A 10,734-nucleotide genomic window follows, 5' to 3' on the forward strand; every position below is an offset into this window, starting at 1 on the left:
AATAGAATATCTTATTGAAATGGACACTAAGAAACCACAAATATAAATAGAAACAAATTATTATAATACATAGATATAAATATGCTTCACACACTAACGTGATGTGTTACATTTGTGTGCAATAAGAAGAACTATCATGATATGTTGAAAAGAATTATAATAGAGATATCTCATCAATCATAAACCCCCAAGATTTAAATCATCATACCTCATAGTTGCTTTAATAAAGAGAGCACAAGGTATATATATATAGGATTTCAATCAATGGACACATCAATTCATTAGGTCGGTCATACTGTACATGCATTATAGATCCAAAGGAAATAAATAAAAAGAAAAACATGCTTTTTGATCCTACATCCTTATTTTGCTTGGGTTCCCGAAAAGATTAAAGAAAACTTAAGGAGATATGAGACAATATCTTCCCATAAGAAGATTATCTTCATTAAACAAATGAGGGAATACAAGAGAGTATACAAAGGAGAGGCACCATCCTTTGACAAACTTCCTACATTCTTATTTCCTCATTTATTTATCTTTATTTCATAGATGAAGGATTTTTTGTTTGGATTCAGACAAGATCTTACCATAAGAAGATTGTCTTTATTAAACAAATGAGGAAATACAAGAGAGCATACAAAGGAGAGGCACCATCATTGGATAAACTTCTTCAAAGATCTTCAAGTTCTAAGATGGGAATGAGGTTCACGTAAAGTGCCTTATTCACAATAGATACATTTATTTATAGGCAAATGATATACATTATGCCTTATTACACTTGTCATTCTTATAAACAAAGTTACAACAAATGACTAAAGGACATTTTTGGGGGTGGTGTGCGTGGAGTCACATTGGAAAGTGAAACCACACCCACATGGCCAGTTTTTTGCGCGACTAGTGGCGTGCATGAATTTTTACAAGAAAGTAATTACACGAAGATTAATTATTATAGTGAACTACAAATTATATAAACTATTAAATATTTGTATAACAATGACTAAAAATAAAAGAACCAAAGTAGCTCTCAACCGATGTAAAGTAGCATGACAAAGTTGCCCTCTAGACTCTGTATGTGCGAAAAGTCTTCTGATTTCAAAAATATTAGCGAAATAAAAAGATAAGTGAAAACTCAAATAATGTTTGTTTAATGGAATAAAGTAGAATGAAAAAAGAGTTGGGAAAAAAATAAGAAATTCTATTAAATATCAAAGATCTAGGTTTATTTTTTTAGTTGGGGTGAGATGTGGAAAAATAACCTTCCCTAATTTAAGGGAATTGAAATGTCTGTTTATGTGAAAAATAATTTTTTCTACCCCATCTCTTGTAAAAGTCATACACCTTTAAGTGGGCTTTTGTGTGATCAAAAGAAGAATGAAAAATAAATACTATTTTATTTAACATGAGATTCACGTTTTTAAGTTTTTTCATAGAATCTTTTTCTTTCATTTTCTGTTCTCCACCCAATTGACAATCCCACATTTCTATGTTTCTCATCCATTTTTCTCTTGCAAACAGACGGTTTATCAAAGATATACACTCCCCACCCAAAGAAAATCTACCCAAGGACAATAGCATAACTAAAACAACTCCTTCTAAAGCAAATACCACAATCAAGTTTCTTACGAATGTATTTTCAATTCTATTCACAATAGTTGCTTATATAAATAAGCATTGAAAAAAATCCTCCATGTTTAGCCAATTTTCAAAATTCTTTGAAAATGACCAACTAGTTTGACTAGATAATTTTCACAATAAATAAAGACTTTTAGAAATCGTGAATGATATTTACAAGACATTAAAAATATGATGATTTAGTTAATTGTAACCTTTAAAAATAGATTAGTACCAATGTAGCTTGAAAGTAAAGAACTAGGCTTGAAAATTGAGTAAAACTAGAATCATATACATATAAGCAGCTAGATATCCTTTATGAATATGACCATTACTGTGTTGCATTGGGGAATATATTTTTAGAACTTTTCATCCATATAACTATCTCATACTAATTTTATCTAAATTTACATTGGATTTGCTACAAAGCTAAACCATAATTAGTGGTTGTTAAGTTTGTTATTGCTTTTAAAAAAAAAAATTGCTTAGGCTTGTGAGTCTGTTAGACTAGTTTGTTGAGCCTTAAAGTATGTTCCAATGTCATCTTTATCATTGGGTTTATCCTCCACATGAACTTTCCACTTAATGGAGAATTTTTATCTGTGTGCCCATTTGATTAATCAAATATTACAACCATAAAGTGCTCTTGATTTTTATCTTTCAAAGTATATAAGTGCACTTTATGATGAATTTTGTGGATATACCAAGTAGTTCATCGAATTAAAGAGGATAATTCCCATAATGACTTCGAGTCTTATATGTGGTTGAAGGGGACATTTGTACCCAATTATATTGAATTGTCCAGTCACCTAAAACGTATATCATTATATTACATTTATATTGAATTATCAACAAAAAGATTCTAAGTGCACTACTTGATGCACAATTAATGCACTTTTTTTTGGGGGGGGGGGGTGGTAATTGGCCTTTATTCAAACCGAGATGAAGGAGTGACCGAGCATATCTCTAACAACCACTGAGAGGAAATAGGCCATTTAGTTGGGTTTACAATCGAGAATGCCTTCCTAGCTAAATAGTCAGCAATATTGTTGGACTTCCTAAAAACATAATAACCCAAAAAACCCCAACAACTTAGAGTCAAGTAGGTTATGTCCTAGATAATTGAGAGGGTAACTATATTGGGGGGAGGGGGCAAGGCAAAACTATTACTATATACTTGACTAATTATTTACAATCAAAGTCCACTGCTACAAAGTTGTAACCATTTTCAATTGTCTCAAGAAAACCAGACTTTACTATTAACACTGCACTTTTTAATGCCAAGTTGAATTTGATAGGCTCTAAGATGGCTAATATAAGAAGACTATTTGGCCTATAAATAATAATGCCAAATTGTCAATGCCCCCTATTTGCTTCTTTCTTTATATTAAGTATTCATGATTAATCTGATAAATTGTTAGGCTGGTGGCATCCATTTATCTTGTGATTGATACACTTTTCAAGTGTACTAAGAATTGCAACAACGTGGTGATAAAATTTTTGATTAAACGGTACAATTTTGCTAGATACACAATTAGTTGTGATTTTTTTATAGAACAATTGATTGATTAAAAGTATCAACTTAGATTTGAAAATGAAAACCAATTTTTGTCCAAATAATTGAAATTGAATTAAAAAAATTTAATTGCATTGGATGGGATTGAAATTTAAGAACCAAGCATGGTCTAATTTGGATCTAATTTCAATATAAAAACAAAATCCATACAACAAATTTTCATTTACATTATTGGGAAAGAGAATGCTACTTTGGTGTGTGTAATGTGATGCCCTTATGCTGAAACATAAGGGTAACCAATAAATTACCACATTGCCAAAAGTTTCTCTTTTTAGGGGATGCGACAATTCTTTTACATTTTTTTCATGTTAAAATTGATGGATAAAAAAAAAGATACTTAACTACTCACACTTAGGCAGTGCTTTTTTGTGGGTCATCTTCATTAAGGAGAGAGGCTGTGAGTACCTTCAAATATTTGACAAACTAAAAGATTGCATAAAACACATGTTGCTAACCAAGTGGGGAAAAAAAATAAGGAAGGGAAATAAATGTGAGAGATTCTTTCTTTGTCTCTTAACCATCGTGAAATAAATGTGAGATTTTTTTTCTCTCTCAAACAACCTCAAAATAAATGTGAAAGGTTTTCTTTGTATCTCCTAACCAGCCATTTCCCCATCTATAAATAGGTTTGGCTCCTCTCCATGGAGGAAATCTCCCAGAAAGTACCTCCCCAATGTGTTGTTTTAGGTTAGGTTGTGTTTGGGTTTCAACCCTTTGAGCAAAACACCCTTGTATAGCAATATACTTGGGGGCGGTTGCTAGTGGTGGTTGATTAAACCAAGCGACCACCACTTTCTGGCTGTGGGAAAATGCCCTATTTTGCCCCCTGTTCGTTATAAATAGCATCACTCGCTCTATTAACGCATTATTATATTCGGGATTGCTATTTTGGGTGATTAGGCGGCAGTGGAAACGTGCTGGAAGGTGGGCGAAGTGATGTTAGTGATCTGGAACCTTTTCCCTTCTATTCTTGGTGATTTTGGATAAGGTAATGAATCTCCATCTGCTATTTTCTTTTTTTTAACCTCTAATTGATATGAACCCATCCCCATTTTTGTTAGTGGTTACCCAATTGATCAGTTGTAGCTCTCTTTCCAATATTCTTGATGGGATCCTGTCCAGAAACGAATCCCCCACATTTGTTAAATGGATGGATCTCATCAAGGGGAATGATTGGGTATTATATCTGTGTTAATTTTAGGGTTTCTTGTTACCCTTTTATTATAGACCTATTAAGATTGAAATTCAGACTAAGATCATCCCAAAACGGATTGAAATCGGATGATCAAAAGTCTAATTTTCGGAGTTGGAAACTGTCTGAAACAGGGGTGGTCGCTTGTGGAGGTCGCTTAACCTAAGCGACCGGCACAAGTAACCGGCTGGTTTCCAGTGACTGTGTAGGTTTGATTTTGGATTTGTTTTGACTCTTGACTCCTATACATTCTTGTAACCCTGCATATAGGTGTCCTCTGTTTCTACTTAAAGTTTTATAATTGTGTTTGGATTGCAATTAAAGGACTTCTACTAAATTACAGGTAAGGACATGCATTCTTATTTATATGCAATTACATATACATGATGTTTCAGCTGTTCTATTTACTATTATTTGATCATCTAACTTGTTGTAATTGTATAAAGCATGTGAATCTTATTGTATACTTGTTGTTTGTGGTATTCCTTGATATACTTCATCTTTTATGATTTGCACAATTGTTCATGGTATGATAAAGAGTGATTTAATATAGTTGTGATGGAAGGGGTATTCCATTGGGATATCTTGGCTGGAGATATCAGAGGGCTGTGGTATGGGACACATGCTCACTGATGCCTCTAGCACTATCATGATTACTGGATGAAATACCTAGGAGAGTCTAGAATTGCATGGCTAGGTACCCCACATGCTATTACCCTTTTGGCAGGGGAATTGAAGCCGGGTGACCCGTGACAATGGTGACGTGACTCTGTTTCATCCTACAGTGGTAAGCAGTCTCGTGCGGAGACTCAGTGGTCCACTGTTGGTCATGCAATGGTAGGGTTGCATATGTTAGGGTTGGGCTCATGGACGTCCAAGGAGAGGACCGGGTGTCGTGAGAGCATCCGCCCCAATAATATGTGGATGACCATAGGGTTAAGGAGTGGAGTCCAACAGCGGTAGCCAGTCCGTGAGGGTTCTCACTCCTAGGTTGCGAAGGATACTGAACCGAACCGAGTTGGTTGGTGCCATAGGGGAAGTATCTGGACTTCATATAGTATGTTACCATTATGACTTGCATTGGATTAGAAACCCTGACAAACGCCAATACTCATTGCCAATGGTCGTGGTGAGAGAGTGTTGACTTAACCCCAGCTATGGTTTGAGAGCCAGGTGTGGACTTACCCCTTTGCCCAGGATCCCTACAGAGGTAACCAGTCCTTGCCGGATCAGAGTGACAAGACCTACCCAAAGGAGGGCTGGTGTTAGATTTTAAAGCATTTCAACTGTTAGAGACTTGCATAATTAGATCTTAGTAGCATTCATATTTATGCATATCATCCATATCATTTCATGTATGCATTCGTGGATTGTATTGACATATATATGAGAATTGTCTATTCCTTACCGAGTTCGTCAGAACTCATTCCTTTCATTGTATATATTATATGAGTTGTACAGATGGTGGCACAATGTTGGAAGTTGGAGATGATTCGTATGAAAGACCCTTCTCGTATGAAGCTAATGTGGCACAGACAGTGGTTCATGAACTTGCAGAGCATAAAGCCTCCTAAAGAGGCTTGGTGTGCGCTTATAGCACCCATTGATGGCCGACGGAGGCAGATTGCCAAGATTTTGATGATCGTATGGAGAAAGATTGGAGGACCCCCTTTACTTGCTAATTTAGAAAACAAGTTTTTAGATTTAGAAAAGAAAACCGAAAAGAGGATTATTTATTTTGCTTCCGATGAACTCAATATTACATTTGATTCTTGATTCTTTCCTTTGATTATTTCTTGGATATTTTTTGGAGTATTTGGACTCATGTAACATTTTTATTAATTATTGCACTTATTCTTGCTCTTGATTGTCTATACTTGTGTTTATTATTATTGATGGGTAAGACCGTGGATCTTGTGATGGTTCACTCCCACGGGTTGTCGGGCGGATAACCGAGACCGGCGGGTGGGGTGTGACACTACAACTGTAACCCAATTATAGAATCGAATAATTCCCTGTTGAAAGAAAATGTCTTCATCTTCCTCATTAAGAACCATGGTTGTCTTTGATATCGTGGCTTCTTCAACTGTAAATCATAACTCTTCAAGTCGAATCAAACTCGAATATGAGAATTGGATGCCGAATATGAGAATTGGATGCACTTGAAAGGGGTGTGTGATAGAGAAGAAGAAAACAACTATTGATGCTAAAACACCTCGGAAGAAAAAGTTGTCGAATTTAAGCAATTGTTTTGGTTTAATATCACACTAGAATCATTGTCAGAAGACCCATAAGCAGTATTGTTTTTGCAATCTCGGTTTGATTTTGTTGTCTCAGATTCTCCAAGCCCAACAGCAACAATACAGATTTGACTTTGTTCACTCACAACTCTGTTGTCAACTAATTCTGAAATCAAGATCTCTTCTCTAATTGCTAAAACACAGCTCTCCATATTGTCTTCTTAGGTTTTCTCTTCTAGCTCTCTTATTTGTAAAATCCCAAATTTTCTGTTGATGCGTCCAAAATCTGCTCAGCCCTTAGATCTCCTCGTAATGTCCTGCAAAACGAAAGCGTCAGATGTGGCCCGACCGCTGGGGTCGGGAGTCCACCTCCGAAGGCTAAGTCAGTTGATGAACTTAATCACAAACTGCTCTGCTAGAAGCGCATAACTTAAGGAATGAAGAACTGGGAAGGGTGATCTAGATAGCAGATCGCTGATAGTTTAGGTCTATCAGTATGTATCTGAACCTGAGTCTCAGATAGTATTCTTTTTTCGATCCTTTCACCTTGTATGGTAGTGAGGTTTATATAGAGTGTACCTTCGAATCTCCTTCGTTGGATGCACTTGAGCCTTCTTCGGGTAGTCGTTGGATCTTATCAGTTAGATCCGTTGAGCAATAGACTTCTACTAGTTTGGGCTAGTAGAGGACTCCTGAGATAACCTTTAGGTTATGCGATGATTATCCCTTCGATAATGATTATCTGCAGTCGTCAATTCGAGTCTGCCATCATTAGGGTGATTACCCTAATCCATAAGTAGGATTAGGGCACGCTTGCAGCCGAATAAGCTTTCTTCTTCAGCATGCCATCTTCCGGATCCGGTTCGCTCGGGAGCGAGTCAGATCTCTCCATCTCGACCGGGGTCGAGGGTCGGACCAGGTATGAACCCGGTCTGATCATAATCTCTCCATATCATCTGTCAAAATAAATTGCAAGAAAAAGGCACAAGCAAGAGCAATCCAGTAACAATACCTTTGCAAATAGAGATTCTTTGTCTTGTTGAAGGGCTTCAGAAATTGAGGTTAAGGGAATTGTAATTGGCTTTCAAAACACAATAATCTATCTACAATTTCTTGGTCTTCCGCTGAGCTCTATAGTTATGAAACCACATGGCCACTTGTTGAGGCCACAAGTCTAGGTCCTAGGCTAGCTTCCCTTTCCTCCTTGCTTTGAGCTTATTCTCACTTTTCGACCTCAAAATTCCTCTCCAAGGCCTTCACTTATCCATAGTGTTAGGTTTCGTAACTCGGAATCTTTATTGTGTAGATATCAGGGAGACTTTGTTTTATGTAATAGATGAATTGGTAACAATAACTTCTTTTCGAGATGCTAGTATTGTAAAACATGGAGTTGTTTTCTAATGTAAACTAATTCTTCACTCTATGTAGACTTCCCAACAAGGAAGACTAAAGTTTTTTCTTTTTTGTCAAAAATAAATTGGGTTGTAGTTATAGTCAGAGTTTTTGGGTTTCTAGGGTAAAAAAAGGAGTTTCATTTTCAACTGTTGAATCAGCATAAACCATGTGGCAAATTCTTAGCACTCATTGGGCACTCCCTGGGAGACTTCCTCCATGAAGAGGAGCCAAACCCTATATAAATAGGGTGGGAGGGGAGGGGGTTTGCTTATAATGCATAACATGAGGTGTGAGCATAGAACAAAGTGTCGGCGATATATCACTGACATAGAGCGATATATCGCCTTGTCCTGGGGGGCGACACAACTCCCCCCAACGACATGACAAATACGAAATGTCGGCGATATATCGTGAAAAGTTGATTTTTAGCGATATATCGCCAAATTCACCATATTTAACAAAACTTCATTCGGTTTTTCACCAATTTTTCATTTGATTTTTGCCAAAATGATGTAAGACCTATATAGACTCTGGGGGCGCTGCCCCCACACCCCCGCCGGGGAGCAGGACCCCGTGTCTGTTGATAACAGAATGTGAAACATGAGTCATACTCAACATAATTGTAACACACATCCAAGCTCCTAAAATTTAACATTATTTCAATCATTTTGAAACAACTTACACAAAATATAAATGTGTACGCTTTATTTTGATTCACCAAATTTATTATCCCATTCTTTATATGTTTGGAATTAACAAAATTAAGTCACCATACGTTCTAGTTTAGCATTAGTAAAATGTGGTTGCTTTTTACTAATGCGGGATTGGTCGACTGGTAAGACCCATACTTCTTAGTGAAGAGGTCATGGGTTTGACCCTTGTATACGGCATTTGTAATATCCCCATCCCCTATAAAATCCTAAAGGAAAATAAAATGCCTAATAGAGCAATACAGCTAGAACAATTAGAATGTTGCACCCAAAACGCACACTCCTATTTCTATGTGCAATGCAAAATTACCACATGGCCTTATCTAGGTTTTCCCTAGAAATATTTGCAATCACCAAAACATGATTATCATCATCAATAGATAAATTCCCAAAAGTAAACAAAGATATTAGCATGGTGGTTAGATAAAGTTGACAAATGGATAAAGAGTAGGTTTGCTATAACACATAGTGAGAGACATAGCTGGTCTCGGAAAGAAACAATTCATGAAATTAGAAATGACTACAAAGGTCTAATTGGTCAAGTTCTTCCCACCCAATATTTTCCCAATTATACATTGCAAGGTTTGTAACCCATTGGAGTATCTTTTTGTTTTGAAATTGTTTGATCCTTATATTATGATATGACATATGCAATAACATTTTCTTATGAAGATTCATTCAAGGGTATCAAAATTCCACCAAAAAGAATAGCATAGTTGAACACAAAGCTGCAAGATGCTTGGATGAACTAGTACGATAACCTAACAAACTCGCTACCCTAATGTGTTTTATCCATTTAGGAAAATAACAAATGCCAATAAGTTTAAAGTTATTTTCTACAAAAGAGACAATAGGGATCCAAATGGGCCACCTAATATTGATTGCCTTTATTACTAGTCCATCATGTAGAAGTCACCACCAAAAGATCTTAAATTTAGGTATCCCTTTTGATTTTCAGGGAAAAAATGCCTCCGACATTGATGGAGCCTAGGAATCAGATGTGGAGAATAAATGGTTTTTAGTGGAGAAATGTCATTACAAGTGAGCATACATTGCCACTATCCTTGTTGTTAGTGCAATTTGTAGAGCTAATTATAGCAGCCAAGTGTGTAGATAAAACCAAGGCAAGAAGCTGGTTATTCCATGAATTTTGGGTGTGAAAGTCCGCCATCCATTGCAAGTCATGTGGGTTAAATAGGGATTAGGGAATCGGTTGAAAGTGAAGCATCGGAATCCAGGGGTCATGCCAGAAGGAATATTATGACCCTCTCCAATAAAGACATTGACTAAAGTCTTGGGCTCTCAAGCCACAAATATTACAGTATTTCAATTACGGGAACCTCTCTTAGATTGGGTCTTAGCATCAAAGAAGGAGAGAGATGGAAAGTGTTTGCCTTTCAACACACGGCCCATAAGGAATTTGGCTCTGAAACTACCCTCCAAACAACTTTTAAAAGAAGGGTTTTATTATGAATCCAAGATTTCCAAAACCCCAAATCCCCTTGCCTAATTGGTAAACATGTTAAGTCTTAGGAAAAAGGGAAATGCCACTAAATTTTAGTAGTTTGGAAAGGGTAAAATATGAATTTAAAAGCTAAATTAACTTTATTAGGCTGTCCTTGGTATACTTTAAAATTATACTTATTTGACGAATAAACATAGCTAGTTGTGTTTGATATTTTTTTACCGCTCTTCTCTTTATTATCACATATTTAGATCATCAAAACTAGCTTAAACCATGGATGTCAAGCCAGATCAACCAAAATTGATGTTAACCAACAAAACAAGGTGTACCAAACCAAATTGACATGTGATCATGTTTTTTTATAGGGATTTATAAAACCAAAACCATAAGATACAGGAAGAATTTAAAAAATTAGGTAAAAAACAATATAACCCAATAAGATATCAAAATCAACTTGTCATTTCTTTCATCGTTGCCTCTCCTTTTAATCAAAGGACAAAGCTTCTCTCAAATGGTTTTTCTTCAAAGACTCAATTTGAATGTGT

The 10,734-nt window shown here is 36.1% G+C and overlaps 1 pseudogene; it reads right to left on the reverse strand.

The window, feature by feature from the left end:
- Window positions 1-6,585: 6,585 nt before the first annotated feature.
- On the reverse strand, window positions 6,586-9,895 carry LOC149019108 (uncharacterized; annotated as a pseudogene).
- Between the last annotated feature and the right edge of the window lie 839 nt (window positions 9,896-10,734).

This window comes from Hakea prostrata, chromosome 4 (assembly GCF_041222555.1).
Source record: "Hakea prostrata isolate BN-2017 chromosome 4, UWA_Hpros_2, whole genome shotgun sequence".
Taxonomy (NCBI): domain Eukaryota; kingdom Viridiplantae; phylum Streptophyta; class Magnoliopsida; order Proteales; family Proteaceae; genus Hakea; species Hakea prostrata.